This window comes from Camelus ferus, chromosome 3 (genome assembly GCF_009834535.1).
Source record: "Camelus ferus isolate YT-003-E chromosome 3, BCGSAC_Cfer_1.0, whole genome shotgun sequence".
In the NCBI taxonomy this organism is placed as follows: domain Eukaryota; kingdom Metazoa; phylum Chordata; class Mammalia; order Artiodactyla; family Camelidae; genus Camelus; species Camelus ferus.
In genome coordinates, this window is record NC_045698.1 from 96,323,600 (window position 1) to 96,340,164 (window position 16,565).

General features: G+C 37.8%; 1 pseudogene; it reads left to right on the forward strand.

Annotated features, from left to right (window-relative positions):
* Window positions 1-9,994: 9,994 nt before the first annotated feature.
* On the forward strand, window positions 9,995-12,194 carry LOC116660064 (annotated as a pseudogene).
* The last annotated feature ends 4,371 nt before the right edge of the window (window positions 12,195-16,565 follow it).

A 16,565-nucleotide genomic window follows, 5' to 3' on the forward strand; every position in this document is an offset into this window, starting at 1 on the left:
TCATCTTCCTTTGGTTTGTCCTCCAAATCTGTCCCCTCCTCTATATTACCTTTGCCTTCACTCTGGACTAAAACAGTTGTATCTTGTACCTGAATTTTGCACTAACTCTATAACTGATATTTTTCCTTGCAAGTCTCCACCTAACACATTGTTACCATACTTATCTTACTAATACACTATATCCATTTCATCATTATCTGATTAAAAAAAGATTTTTTTGCAGTGTCCTAGAGAATAAAATCCCAATTCTTTGGCTTGACATTTCAAGTCTCCTAAACTTGACAGTATCTTACTATAAACATTAAAAACATTTTTTTTCTATAAAAAATTCAAAAAATTTAGAATAGACCAAAAAGTAAATACTATCTTCACTCTCTTCTTCCTCCAGCTCACTGTCCTTGCCAGAGGTAACTGCTACTCCCTGGCTTTTCCAATTTTACCCACTCCTTCCTCAGTTTCGGCTAGATCAGGTTATGACAGTTCCTTGCATACACTGTTCCCATGCAACTTTTGTATCCCAGGTGAGACCATTTCCCTCCCTGAAGTATCTTTGCCTCCCCAATTTCAGATACTCCCTCTTTAAGGCTATCTGCTCTTGAAATTGCCTCTTTTACTTGATAAAAATCTAAATACGACTGCCTCACTACATTTCAACAATAGGGCTGACAAGTCTCCTCCTTGAAAATGGGACCATGTTACCCCTCTTAGTGCCTCTGCAAGCCTCTCGCAACACTCTGCATTTGGTCAGTGATTAGTGTTCTCCAGACATTAACCAATTTTGCTTAAAGGTGGTGTAAGAGGTCATGGAATTTCAGAAATGGAAGAGACTTTAGAAGTCATCTCCTGCAAACCTCTCAATTTGAGAGAGGTTTGAGAGAAGAGGAAAAAAATTTGCCCAAGGCCATTTGCCTAGTTAAAGGTTAAGTTGAGGATACACCTCAGTTCTTCAGGTCTCCTAATGCCAGGTTCAAGCAACTCCTAGGTCCTTGGATCTTGGGGGTGGGGAGAGTGGTCCAAACTACTCTCAGGACCATCCAGCTGGGCGGTAACTCAGACAGGTAACTGATGAGGGAAGGCTTGGATGTGATATGTGATGTTTTAAAAAGTTAAAAAGTATATAGAGAAGGAAAGAAAAGAACATTAGAGGTTCCTAAACACACTATTACCACTTAAGCCCAAGGAAAAGGTCAGCGCATTCCCCAAGCTGTATTACCATTTATGGCATGTAACCCTTCTCCCCTTCCTTGATAGTCACCTTAACTTGGCTTCACCTGAATAAAAATGTTGTAAGGTACAAAATCAGAGTCACCTTGGATTTCTGTTATCTCTAGAAACCCAGGGCTCTTTCTATTACTTCATGGTTTACGCCTGCTGTCCCAAGTATAATCGTAACTGTGCCTCCTTTCACTGCAAAAAGTGTCCTGTTTGATGATAATTATATAGTCCTCCTATTTATAACTCACTTCATCCATTCATTCATTTAATAAGTATTTATTGTTACAGGCATAGCACTAATGCAAGGGATTCAGAAGTTCATGACCTTGACGAGGTCTCTGCCCTCACGGAACCAGCATTTTAATGGAGGACACATACAATGAACAAGTTTTTAAAAATAGATTATTATAGATTGAGATAAGTGTCATGGTGGAAATAAGTAGGGTTCTTATAATAAGGTAGCAACATCTTAAGAAAAAAAGTCAAAGAAGGCTCTCTATGAAGTTGACATTTAAACTGATACCCAAAGGGTGAATGGGAACCAGTTATAAGAGCTGTAAGAAAGCATATTTCAGAGAGAAGCATTAACAAGCAGTAAGGCCCAAAGCAGAAAAGAACTTGGAAAATTCAAGGAACTGATAAAAATTTGATATAACTAGAGCATGCTTTGCAGGTGGTGGCATGAGATGAACTTTGAGAAGTAAGCAGGGGCCAGATCATCCAAGAGCCAGTGGGTCACAGTAAAACATCTTAATTTTGTTTCAGAGAAATTAAAATCCATTTAAAGATTTTAAGCTAGGGGTTTATAGGATCCTATTTACTTTGTAAGGAAACTCATACCGGCTGCTAAATGGAAAATGGACTCACAGTGAGGCAAGTGTGGAAGCCTGAAGATAAGAAGGCAATTGTATTAAGCCAGGCAAGAGCTGATGATGGCTTAGACTAAGGTTGGGACTAAAGTGAACAGAGGGAAGAGGAAAGATGGGCAGTTTGTACAAAAGAAGTGGAAGCAGTAAAAATTTGCTGATGGATTGGATGTGGTGGGTGAGAGAAAGGGAGGGATCTAGGATGACTTCCCATTTTCCAGCTATAGTAACTGAGTGGCAGATGGTACCGTTTATGGGCATAGGCAAAATAAGAGAGGAACAAGTTAGAGCTAATAGGAAGATGAGACTCTAGAGCTACACTTCAAGCATGTTAACTCTGAAATTTTTCTGAGATATTCAAGTGGAAATATCAAGCAGACAATTGGTCATTAAGCCTGAGGAAAATAGCTAAATAAACTAGAGAAGAAATTTGAGATCGAGATGCAAATTTAGGAGCTGCCAATATAGTTTCTGAAGCCATGGGAGTAAGTGAGATTTCCTAAGAGGAGTAGGAAGTGAAGAGTAGAGGGCATAGGTCCAAAACCAAAGAAACGCCACACCACTCCCATTGATGTCCACAAGTGCCCAATGAAGAAGCTGAACAACTGAAACTCTTCTTGATTCTATGAATAGATAGGTACAGACTTGCTGGCAGGTAGGGAAATAGATGAACTAATCTTTGCTGGAGGCCTCCATCAATCTATTAATTCAGTCAATGCCTTCTATGGGTCATGGACTATGCGAGGTGCCTGTCTGGGACGTAAAGATGAAGGGACACAGTCCCTCCCTATCAAGAAGGAAAGCACACCTGTGCCCATAATAATGTAGTGTAATAAACATTCTAGTACAAGTGTGTACAGGGGCAGTGGGACCATAAGGATGAAAGCAACCAGCATCTGCCTGGCCTGGAACTGAAGCATGCTCATCCAAGTAGTAAGAGGAGCTGAACACTACAAGGGTGCTCTGAAGCCAGAATGGCTTCCCCCAGCCATATCTGTTTGTTTGTTTTGTTTTGCTTTAAAACAAATCTTATGTTTCCTAGAATAAAGGTAAAATGACAGGTTGGTGGGGATAAAAAAGGAGGCTTTGGTTCTCTGACCATTGACAATAGAAAACAGGCCATTCCAATGAGCCTTAATCAGGTGTGGGGTGGGGGTGAGAGAGGAAAAAGTGGAAGAAGAGATTGGTTTATGGCTGTTCACAAAAAAAGCAATAAAATACTTTGCCCTGAGCTGCATAAGGGTCATAATTGGTATGATAAGCTATCATTTAACATGAGGAGGAAATTGAAGTTTCATTTCCTTGCTTTTGTGGCACCCCTTGAATTGGGTTGATGACACCATTCAGTTAGTCAGCATGAGGCCTGCCTTACCAATTTTGTTTTGCAAAACAAAACCAGTCATGGTCAAACTCAGTTGGTCAATTCCATAGATTAACATGAGAGGCCCCAGGAAAGCAAGACAGCTGGGTCAGCTCTGGCTGGGAAAGGGTGGGTTAATCCTAGGCCAGCTTGGCAGGGAGCTTCATAAGATATTTTAGACCCCTGGCATCCTCCCACTCCTCACCCCTTCTTCAGGAGCTTCCCACACTCACCAGCAACCTGGAGTTAACTCTAAATAATCTCCAGAGTTTGAAGGACAGAGCTGAGCTGAGGGTATGAATGTACTTCCCCACTGGGCCATGTGTTGACTCTCATCTTCTCATCCTGATTTCTTTAGGACCAGACTGAGTAGTATGGTGTGGCAGAAAAAAATCTGGCTGGAATCTATACAAACACCAACTGGGAAGAATGAAGTTTTCCTTTAACATTGATAATAATACAAAATTTATCTCAAATCCTGGGCTCCAATAGGTGTCCCTACACAATCCACAACCTAAAGAAAACAGTGAGGATGAAAATATTAAAGCTCTACTGAACAGCCAGGCATTTTTATTGTCTCTATGGCTAAGACATTAGAAAAGAATTGTTGATTCTCTTAGAGAATTATCTAAGAGCATTCTGATTCATCTCCATGTCCAGAATTTGCAGAAAATTTGAGGCCACTTTAGAATAGATCACAATCTGGAGCTTTTCAAAGTTCCCATTTAGCTGAGATAATTCAGTTTTTCTTTCTGAATTCTGATGTTGCTAGTGAAAAAACAATTCTGCCAGTAACATACAAGAACTATCAAAAAGCCAAGAAAATCTGCACATGCAATGAATAATGGGGTTCATGTTCCAAAAGGAGGTTAAGGTAATGTTTAATTTTAGTTTCCTGGAGGTTGTCTTACATTTTTCCAAAAGGATTTATTCCTGCAACCTTCTGTGACAAGCAACACAATTTAATTTTGAGGTAATCAAGAGAAGCAATTTGGCATTGTAGGAAAAGTGTTGCTGATTTTGCCACAGATTTTACTGTAATGCCATGCAAACCACTTTCTGAGCTTCAAAATCTTTATTATAAAAAAGAAGGAAAGATTTGATTAGATTGCAGTAGATATTCACAAATTTTTTTTCAAATTCTAAAATTCTATCCTGAGCCTCTAAGCTTTTCTATCCTTACAGTCCTTGCCTTCATAAGATATCCCATGCCAATTGTCATGCAGAATAAATTAGAACCACTTCTGGTTTCTAGAAATACATAGCCTGTAAAATAGCAAGAGTCAGATGTTCTTCATGTAGTCTTATGATTAGATTTCACTAGTTTGAATTTTGTGCTTATTTGTACATTATATTTTTAAAGGATTTATTATGAAATTACCACCACAAAAAAGACGGCAGGTGGAGGTTTTTAACTGCTTATGACAATATTTTCAAGTGCTTCTTCTCAAGGGGCTCCTGGCATAATGAGTTGCACTCTGAGTACAAGCCAGTCATTAGCTTCATGCGTGGCCTTGGGCATGTCTCTTAGATACCCTGAGCCTCATTTGCCTCAGCTATAAATAAAGGGGTTGGATTAGGTGATTTAAAATTAATTAGTAAAGTTCTTTTTTAAGCAGATGAGCAAAAGCATATAGTGTAAGTATAAATAAATATATTAGTGCTTTTAGTAATATGAAGAATGAAAAGGGATTTGGAAGCACTTTCTGAGTGAAGAAGAGAACCTATGATTGTCAGCCACAAAAAGCAAGAGCATAAACTGAGTAAAGCTCCAATTTCCACTTCATTTATTTATACACAATAAATCTATTAAGTGAATGAACTAGGTTTGTACACAACACTTAGTTGGCCCTATGAGAAAAGCAAGAAGTTTCCTACATCTGTGAAAGAGCACCATAAAATAACAGAAAGTCTTTGGAACCAAATATAATTAAGTTCAAAACCCTGGCTCTAATAATTCCCAGATGTGGCCACTATATCAAATCACTTTAACCTCAAGATTGTTGTGAGAATTAAATAAGATAACATAAGTGAAAGAGCTCAGCACAGTGTTTGGCACATAATAGGTAACAACAGAGAGTAATCCTTCCATTAATATGGGAATGTAATCCATGTATAAATAAGTTTAAAAAAAGATATGAGGTAAATAATAATGGCTAACATTAACTGAGTGTTTACTCTGTGCCACCAGGCACTCTTAGGTAATTTTACATATATTATCACATTTAATCCTTACAACAACCCTGTAAGGTAGGTACTATCATCCCTAGTTTATAGATGAGTAAACAGACTCAGAAAGATTAAGCAATTTTTCCATGGTTACAGAGCTATGAAGTCATGGAGTTTATGACACAGAACTGCTTTGCTGTTTCCAAAGGCCAAATGCTAAACCATTTCACCATATTGTCCAGTATAGTATAGCAAAGGAGTTTATTATTAAGCACCAAAGAAATAAAAAATTAAGCATCAGTGGTTCATAGGCACCAGAGACAAGCATGTATTAGAGCAAAATTATAGTAAATTGTCTCCTAGGCTAGGAATTGTGTAAGCATTGTATAAGTCTTCAGTGGTTGCGATATAGGGAAGCAGAGTAAAGGAAGAGAATGGCTTTTAGCAAATGTACAAAGTTAGGAATGAGCAAGGTGAACAACAGACCATTTTAGCTAGAGCAGCATCCAAAAGGAAGGATATGGGGAGATACGTTTGGAAAAATAAGCACTGGCCAGTCTGTGGGAGCCCTGAATGCCAGATTAACAAATATGAAATATTTTCTCACCATATTACATATACACAAGATACTCAATAAGTATTTGTTGACTGTCATGAAGCAATGAGAATTAATTTCAAACCTAGCTACTGTGGAAGTAGGAAACCTGTCTTCAGTACAGACAATGCCTATTTGAGTCCCCTGAACAACTAGAACAGGAAAAAAAACATGTTAGCACACTGTTTTTAACTCTCAGTCTGCGACATGCTTCATAATTTCAAAATCTTTTTTAAAATTGTATTGAGATATAATTGATATATCAAAATTTTTATAGCTTTTTATGTAGAGGTGAAGAATACTAAACTCACTGATAAAGGAAAACAGTCAAGATGAGAGCAGGAAAAAAGATGAAGAGACTTTTAAAATAACACAGCTATAAGGAGGAAGAAAATTATTCTAAGAAGATTCAAGGGCATGGAATCCAGTGAAAAGGCCAGAATGGAGACAGGAGAGCCCAGGTCGGGCCTCAGACCCAGTTAACTACTAAAGAGCTGAGGGCAGGTTGAGGGCACTCAGACCCACAAGAAGCTAGACAAACTGTCTGGCTTCCTATATTCAATAGTGTGTTCAGGTTGGGCCCTACTATATTAGCAACAGAAAGAGGAATGTAACAATGTGATTTCACCAATGGACCTAACAATATTATATTTTGACTTAATTCAGTGTATTGTGTTTCTCCACAAAAATCAGAGTGGTTTCAAATATTCCATTTTATCAAACCACCACTGATGGGCATGAAGGAACTCATAATGGTTTGCTACTTATGTGTTGAACTTGTATTTCTGAAAGGTACAAACAAGTTAGGCTAGAACTTGGGGGTTCTAGTAGATAAAGTATTTTATTTTAATTGAACTTTGAAAGAAAAAACTGAAGCTTTAAAGTCTAAAAATTTCAACTGGGATGTTTAGTCTGTAGCCAGTCATCAGATGGTTAGAAGTTTAGCATGACTAATTCTTCACAGTCCATTTGCTAAATGACACATTATAAAAGCAAGCACCACTGAAAAGGATGTGCTTGTTTCCAAACCTTCAACCTCATTGCAGATTGACTGTTTTATATTGGTCCGTGTCTAACTATTTTATGGTGCACATGTATATGCTAAAGACTCCTTGAAATGTTCTCACATTCGCAAGGACTAGGAACACTAGATAAAGATAGAGTGGTTGTCATTCTGGCCCCAACATAAAGGCCACCCAGAAGGATCAGGATTTTATAATCCTGATTAAAATAAGATTTATTAACCCCTGAGATGCTTATTCTTATAAAATAGTTTAACCCTCTCTATCCCAAAATTAGAAAACTTCTGCTAAAAAATTACCAGATTTTATAGAACAGTTGAGAATGCTAATTAAGTAAATTCAGTAGGGCTGCTTCAAAATTAAAAAGCTGAACAGTAAGAGATCCAAATAAAGATGACAAAGTTTTTAAAAAGATCCAGAAATTATAGAAATTATACCAACACATTGTTGGTAGCTGTGTCTTGAAAGGGATTTGTCTATCTCATTTAAATTGTCAAATTTATTCACAAAAAATTGTTCATAATATTCCCTTATTGTCCTTTTAATACCTGTAAGGTCTGTAGTGATTTGACAATATCAGGCTGGCTAAGCAGAATTGTTTTGAGAAAGAAAAAAAAAAGGGGAAAAAATTGAGGTTGCTTTGATAGACCATGTGAAGCCATAACTCTTCCAAGGAGCATTCCAGCCCCACTTCAGCCAAGAAATGCATATGAGCCAAGGGGGTTGGGTGGGGGGAGGAATTTTTTTATGGTTCTAGTGTTGGGCTTTGGTCGGATTAGCTGCCCATTTGTCTGCAAGCTGCTTTCTCCTCCCATTCCGAGCTCCCTGCCATCACAGTGCAGCTGCTGGCCAGGAAGCCTGAGGAAGGGGCTCCCTCTGGAGCTGATGGCAGTGGCAGTTTGGAAAGTGCTGGCAGGGGGTAGGTTATAAAAAACAATTTGGTCTGGGAACAAAAGGCATCAATCACAGTGGTGTCATCAACCTTTGATTTGGATGGGGGGAGATAACTTTCTGGGTTACCTTGGAAGCAGGAAAGGAACAGACAATATCATTTTATTTAGTCATCTCCCCTTTCCAATGGACTAAAGGGTCTACTTAATTTAATAGGAAATCTATGCACAACTGCTACACAAAGATCTTTTTTTTACAGTCATGTTGTTTGATGAGGTGGGAGAAAGCTATCTCCCTTGCAATCTTCATCTGAAATTGCCAGAAATCATTGGACTCTGCCTTTAAAAATAAACTTCTCTGTTAAAAGCTCTCATAAGCCAGGGAATTTGTGAGATATAATTAACTTTTGGAAAGTAATTATAGATTTTAAATGAAAGGTGCAAAGTTAGTACACTGAATGTTATTAGTAAGGGAGCTAACAAAAGTAGAACCCAAGAAAAGCACCTGAAGTCAAAGAAGTAGCAAACAAAGAGGAACTGAGCCATCTCTGAATGAAAAATGAAAGTTTAATCTAAACAGTTCTTATACAGAGTTAATTACAAGAGAGAAGTGGCACTATTTCTGACCGATGGATGTACTTCTCAAAAGTATCTTTGAGACTTTCACATCAAGCTAATCTGTGGTACCCTTAAGCCAAGGCAGATAAACTATTTCCCTGGGCTCTCCAAACATTATTTTACTTTTCAAAACCCCTCAAATAGAAGCTGAGGTAGGTACACCCAAATTAGACATGTACCATGTCCTTGGCTAAGTTTAAGATGACTGAGAAGAGGGGGGCTTCTAGATCCCATTCCAGATCTAAACTTCTAAGGAAGTAAAGAAAAATCTAAACTTCTGTTTAGTCCCAAGTTATGAGAGAGCTCCATGCTGGCTTGCTTTCTTCTTTGGTCTCTTTGAGTCCTGGAAAAAGGAACTAAATAAAGTGGTATATCTTGACTAATGAGGATACTTCACTATCCAATTAAAAAATAGGCATAAGACCTAAATAGGCATTCCTCCAAAGAAGACATCCAGATGGCCAACAGCCACATGAAAAGATGCTCAATACTGCTAATTATTAGAGAAATGCAAATCAAAACTACAATGAGGTATCATCTCACATCAGTCAGAATGGCCATCATTCAAAAGTCTACGAACAAAAAATGCCGGAGAGGATGTGGAGAAAAGGGAACCCTCCTACACTGTTGGTGGGAATGTAAATTGGTGCAACCACTGAACAGTATGGAGGTACCTTAAAAAACTAAAAATAGAGACCGTTGAACAGCAGGGTTTGAACTACATGGGTCCACTTATACATGGACTTTTTCAGTAAATATATTGTAGAATTTTTTAAAAATATTTTTGACAATTTGAAAAAACACACATAGTAACCTAAAAATTCAGAAAAAGTTCAGAAAAAATTAGATATGCCATGAATGCATAAAATATATGTGGATGTGACTCTATTTTATCATTTACTACCATAAATTCAAGGGCTAACAGATGACAATTGATAATAGACGACAATTGACACAACATTGTAAACTGACTATACTTCAATAAAAAATACATACATAAAGTACAAAAAAAAAAAAAAAGACAACAACTTGATAGAGATGAGTGCTTCTGAACCATGAGGAAGTCATAGAAGAAACTATGCCAGGAAACAAACTGACATCAGACAATCAGAAGCCTTCCAATAATTCAAGATTGCTTTTGAGGGCTTTTACAACATGGCTCCTCTATGATACAGACACTGAAACATAAAGCAAAAGAGAAGTGAAAAAGCAGAAAAGTCACACAGAAACTACAATGTATTTCCATAAAGTTACACCAAATGTGCCTGCCTCTCCTGCCTCCCCTTCCATGTCCTCCACTTCTGTCCCCCAAGACAACACCCACACCTCCTCCTCAGCTGACTCAGTGTGGAGACGTGAGGATGAAGACCTTTATGATGGTCCACCTCCATTTAATGAATAGTAAGTAAACACCATGCCACATAGTAAACTTATTTGTTGTGAATGTGTGCGTGGGTGTGCTCATGTGAAAATCTAGCAACTTTGGGGCAGTAACTGTGTAGACATTTTGTGCTATCATCATCATCCCTAAGTGTTCATCATGTAGAACATCATGTGCAAGACTTGTATTAAAGTTGGAGCCTATCCTTACACAGGTGGAAGGTGAGTGATATTTAATATAAAATTAATGTGTTAGTTTTCTTACTGTTTTATAACTTTGCTTTCAAAGAATTACATTACCATACAGTATGTCTTTCTCTCTTGTAATTGGAGAAATTGCTTGTTAGCCTATGATCACAGAGAAGTGATTTTTTAAAAATGTAGCAGTGTTTCTAATAGTGTATTATGAATATGACTGTAATATGACATGCCATGAACATTTTACAATGATTCATTTATTAGTGTATAGGCTAGGCTACCATGAAGCAATCATATCAATGATGCCAGGCCACCATAAAGAATCATATTGCTGCTGCTTTGTTACCAATGCATGAATTGTTACACTTGTAAATAATTATGAATTTTTTCACATTATCTTTTCATTTTTGATGTTTAGTGTTACTAATACATAACATCTGCAGTGTTTGTGTCATATGAGACAATATCTATGTAGATACTGACAGATGATTCATCCTGTAAACAGATGATGTAAACTTATACTATTAATAAATACAGTTCAGTACTGTAAAAAAAAAAAAGTCCTAAAAATAGAGTTGCCATATGATCCAGCAATCCTGCTCCTGAGCATATATCTGGAGAAAACTAACTCAAAAAGAAACATGAGCCCCAATGTTCATAGCAGCACTATTTACAATGGCCAAGACATGGAAGCAACCTAAATATCACTGACAGATGAATGGATAAAGAAGATGTGGTATATATACACAATTACCACTCAGCCATAAAAAAGAATAAAATAAGGACATTTACAACATCTAGGATTTATCTCAATTTACTGTGTGCATCTGTTAGGAAGATATGTACAAAGATTCTTCACTTTACACACTTTTAGCTTATAAAAGGTTTCATAGGAATGCTCTACCACTGGAGAGTAGAAGAAATTTGTAATTATTTATTATACTTACACTTTTTAAACTAAACTGTCTGAACTATGCATTAATTATGTATCTAGATCTAGACTAGGGAAAATATCATAACTAAAATTCCATGTCTTACTTCTCAAACTTAAAAAAAAAGTGATATCTTACATCAGCCTTCTATTACTTAGTGTTATATCATCATTAAAATCATATCCTAGATCGACAGCCATTGCAATACACTGAGCTTCATAGAGACAGCACCAGGACAAGTGAGAGCCAGATAGGCACTGGATGACTCTGTGACTCAGAGAGGAAAAATAACTGAACATGGGAAAGGACATCCTAAGAGACTGAGAAGCACTCTTTGTGCAAACTTGCCAGGAAGAGCACAAGTAGTACACAGATGCTTCAGTCACCTTCTCAAAGTTTTCCAAAAATGCCCAAAGAGATGGAAGACCGTGTTTGTTAAAGAGAAAGAAAACTTTGAAGATACATCAAAGGCAGAGAAGGAAGGAATAAGGGAAGGAAGGAAGGAAGGAAGGAAGGAAGGAAGGAAGGAAGGAAGGAAGGAAGGAAGGGAGGGAGGGAGGGAGGGAGGGAGGGAGGGAGGGAGGAAGGAAGGAAGGAAGGAAGGAAGGATGGATGGACGGACTAAAGGGGGAACAAAAAAGAAGTTCAAAGATTCTAATGTACCTAAGAGGCTGCTTCAGTCTTTTTCTTGTTCTGACTACTGCCCCTAAATCAAAAGAGAACTTCCTGGCCTATCCACTGGTGATGCTGCAAAGAAACTGAGAAATGTGGACCAACACTGCTGCAGATGACAAGATACTTCTGAAAAGATTACTAAACTGAAGAAAGATATTGCTGCATAGGCCTAAGCAGCAAAAAAGGGAGCCATCAAGGCTGAAAAAAGCAAGAAAAAGAAGGAAGATGAAGAGATGAGGAAGAGAAAGAAGATGAAGAAGATGATGATAAGTAAGTTCGTTCTAGTTTTTTCTTGTCTAAAAGCATTCACCCTCTCTGTACACAACTCACTTTTTTAGCTTTAAAAAAGGATTTATTATTATACACAAAGGTAGAGACTTGTACTGCAATTTCCATGTGCCCACCATCCAGCTACAATAGCCATCAACTCATTTATTGTTGTGTTATACATCCTCCCTCTTCTGATTATTTTGCAGCAAATCCAAGATACTACTTTATTTATAACATATGTATTTATACTTCAGTGTGTAGGTCTAAAAGATAGAAACTCTTTTTGAAAACACTGCCACAATGCCATCATCACACCTAAAAAACCTAATAATCCCTTAATTATCATCAAATATGCAGTTAATGTTATAATTCCTGTCTCATAAATGCTTTTTTAAATTTTCTGCCTCCTTTTTAAACTTTTATGTGTTTATTTTACATCATATTTTAAAAATTGAAGTATAGTTGACACACAATATTATGTTACAGGTGTACAATATAGTGATTCACAATTTTTAAAGGTTATACTCCATTTATAGTTATTATAAAACATTGGTTATATTACCCATATTGTACAAGACACCCTTGTAGCTTATTTTATACCTGATAGTTTGTTTTGTATCTCTTAATCCTCCACCTCCATCTTGCCCCTCCTCTCTCCCTCTCCCCACTGGTAACCACTAGTTCCTTCTCTACATCTGAGTCTGTTTCTTTTCTGTTATATTCACTAGTTTGCTATATTTTTTTAGATTCCACATGTAAGTGACATCTTACAGTATTTGTCTTTCTCTGTCTGACTTATTTCACTTAGCATAATGCCCTCCAAGTCCATCCACGCAGTACACCAGAAACTAATATAACATTGTAAATCAACTGTACTTCAATTAAAAAGCAAACAAACAACCCATTAAAAACATGGGCAGAAGAACTGAGCATTTTTCCAAAAGAGGAAATGCAGATGGCCAATAGGAACATGAAAAGCTGCTCAAAATCACCAATATCAGGGAAATGCAAATCAAAATCATGATGAGACACCTGTCAAAATGGCCATCGTCAAGAAGAACACGAATAACAAATGTTGGCAAGGATGTGGAGAAAAGGGAGTCCTTGTACACTCTTGGTGGGAATGTAAATTGGTGGAGACACTATGGAAATTAATATGGAGGTTTCTCAAAAACACAAAAACAGAACCACTCCTGGGCATATACCCAAGAAAAACAAAATCATTAATTCAAAAAGATACATATACCCCAGTATTAACAACAGCACTATTTACAATCACCAAGACACGGAAGCATCCTAAGTGCACATCAATAGATCAATGCGTAAAGATGATGTAGCATGTATATGCAATGGAATACAACTCACCCATAAAAAAGGATATGTTGCCATTTGTGGCCCTTCATTCTCCCTTTCTTTCTTTCTTTTTTTTTTTTGCACTTCAAAAAACCAGAATTTTATAACTAACATGCACATTTTCATCTCATCTAAAACAACAAAATACCTAGAAATAAACTTAACCAAGGAGGCTGCCTATACTCTGAAAACTGTAAAACACTGATGAAGGAAATTGAAGATGATACAAAGAAATGGAAAGATATCTTATGCTCTTGGATTCGAAGACTCAACATTATCAAAATAGCCATACTACCCAAAGCAATCTACAGAGCCAATATAACCCCTGTTGAAATACTCATGACATTTTTCATAGAACTAAAACAAACAATTCCAAAATTTTTATGGAATCATGAAGGACCCCAAATTGCCAAAGCAATCTTTTGCAGGTCTTTTTCTCTCTCTCTCTTTTTTTTGTTCTCTTTTCTTGTGATTTGATGACTAGAAAAGTTCCTTTAACATTTGTTGTAAAGCTGGTTTGGTGGTGGTGAATTCTTTTAGCTTTTGTTTATCTGTGAAGCTTCTGATTTCTCCATCATATCTGAACGAGAGCTTTGTTCGATAGAGTATTCTTGGTTCTAAGTTTTTCCCTTTTATCACTTTAAATATATTGAGCCACTCCCTCCTGGCCTGTAGAGTTTCTGCTGAAACATCAGCTGATAACCTTATGGGAGTTCCTTTGTTTTTATTTGTTGCTTTTCTCTTGCCAACTTTAATATCTTCTCCTTTTCTTTAATTAATTGTGTCAATTTGATTACTATGTGCCTTGGTGTATTCCTCTGGGTTGATCCTGTGTGGAATTCTCTGAGCTTCCTGGACTAGGGTGACTGTTTCCTTTCCCAAGTTAGGGAAGTTTTGTTATTGCCTCTTCAAATATTGTCTCAGGTCCTTTTCTCTCTCTCCTCTTTCTGGGACCCCTATAATACAAATATTAGTGCACTTCATATTGTCCCAGAGTTCTCTTAAACTATCCTCTTTCTTTTCATTCTTCTTTTTTTTTTTTTTTTTCTTTTCTGTTCTGCAGTAGTAATTTTCACTAATCTGTCCTCTAGTTCACTGATCCATTCTTCTGCCTCATTTAGTCTATTCTTGGTTCTTTCTAGTGTGTTATTCATTTCAGTGATTTTATTCTTCAACTCTGTTTGGGTATTCTTTATATTTTCCAACTCTTGGCTAAAAACTTCATTCTGTGCATCTATACTCTTGAGTTCTCTGAACATCTTCGCCATCATTACTTTAAACTCTTTCTCAGATAAATTGCCTATCTCCTCATCACTTTTCTTCTGGGATTTTATCTTGTGCCTTGGTTAGGAAGAGATTTCTCTGCCGCCTCATAGTGTCTATCTTTCTATTTGTATTTTTAGGTGGGTTAGTTACATTTCTCAACCTTGGAGAAGTGGCCCTCTGTGAGAGACCTCCTATGCGTCCCAGCAGTACACTCCTCTCTTGTCACTCAAGGGCTAGAGTCCAGCTGGTCCCAGTGTAGAGTCTGGCCTGTGCTTGTGGATTCCTTCCACAGGCTTTGGGATCATTTTCTTATTTCCAGTATCTGCCCCCTGGTATATGAGGCTGGACTAGAGGCTTATGCAGGTTTCCTGGCAGAAGGAGTCAGTGTCTGCCCACTGATGGGTAAAGCTTGGTCCTAGACCTCTTGTGGGCATAGTCTTGAGGCATCTGTGGCTCAGGAAGTCTGCTGATGGGTGGGGCTGTGTTCCCAACCAGTATATTTGCTTGAGGCTCCCTAGCCCTTAAGCCTACAGGCTGTTGCGTGGGGCTAGGTGTTGGTGCTAATGATCCAATCAAGATGTCAGCCTCTAGGAAAGGTCATGTAGATGAACACTCCCAGAATGTCCCCCAGCAGCTTTTATGTCCCCTGGGTGAGGCGCAGCCATCCCCTACCTCCCCAGGAGACCCTCCAAAACCAGCAAGCAGGTCTGGCCCACGTTCCTTTGAAATCACTGCCTCTGCCCTTGGACCTGGCAAACCCAAGATTCTGTGTATGCTCCCCAAAAGAATGAAGTCTCTGTTTCCCCCAGTCCCATGGGGCTCCTGGAGTTAAGCCCCACTGGCCTTCAAAACTAGATGTCCTGGGGTCTCCTTCTCATCCCAATGCAGGAACCCTGGGCTGAGGAGCCTGATGTGGGGCTCAGAACTCTCACTCCTGTGGGAGGGCCTCTGTGATTTAATTATTCTTTACTTTGTGGGTCGCCCACCCTGGGTGTATGGGGCCCGATAATATCGCGAACACGCCCCTCCTACCGTCCTGCTGTGGTTCCCTCTCTATGTTTCCAGTTGAGGAAGATCTTTTTTGCTAGGTTCCAGTCTTTTATTGTTTCCAATGGTTGTTTAGCAGTCAGTTGTGGTTTTGCTGTTGTTGCAAGGAGAGGCAAGCTCATGATCCTATGACTATACCATCTTGGCTGGAAATCATCCACAACTCACTCTTTTTAAAGAAAAAAGTAAAATAAAATGTAAACCTGTGCAAGTCTGTTTTCTAAACTGCATAGCATTTTTTTTGTATAGTTAACATATTACCAAAAGTCTCTTTAGGTAGCCCTGTCCTGGTGGTATTTTCAATAGCTACTAACCTTGCCTGGTACGTTATGGGGGTTGTAAATTGCCACAGAAATCTGAAGTAGATTCTTGTTGATGTACAGCAAAAATCAGTTATACATGGGGATGGCAGTTTTTTCATCTTCATTTGCCTCTCTGATGCATCTTATATGACTTAATTGTTATTCTCTTAAGTGAATGCCACTTTGTAATACCAAAAATAAAAAGTTGCAGTTGTTTTGATGACATTCTAAATGCTTCTAATATAATTTTCTTATTAGAAAAAAAAAATCACACCCTAAGCCTATATTTTACCTTAGATAATGTTACCTATTGTACAAAACAGTTATTTTAAATTTTATTTTTAAGAAATAATTTATTTCACATGTAGTTACTTAAACCCTTAGCAATTATTTTTTTCTTAAGTAGA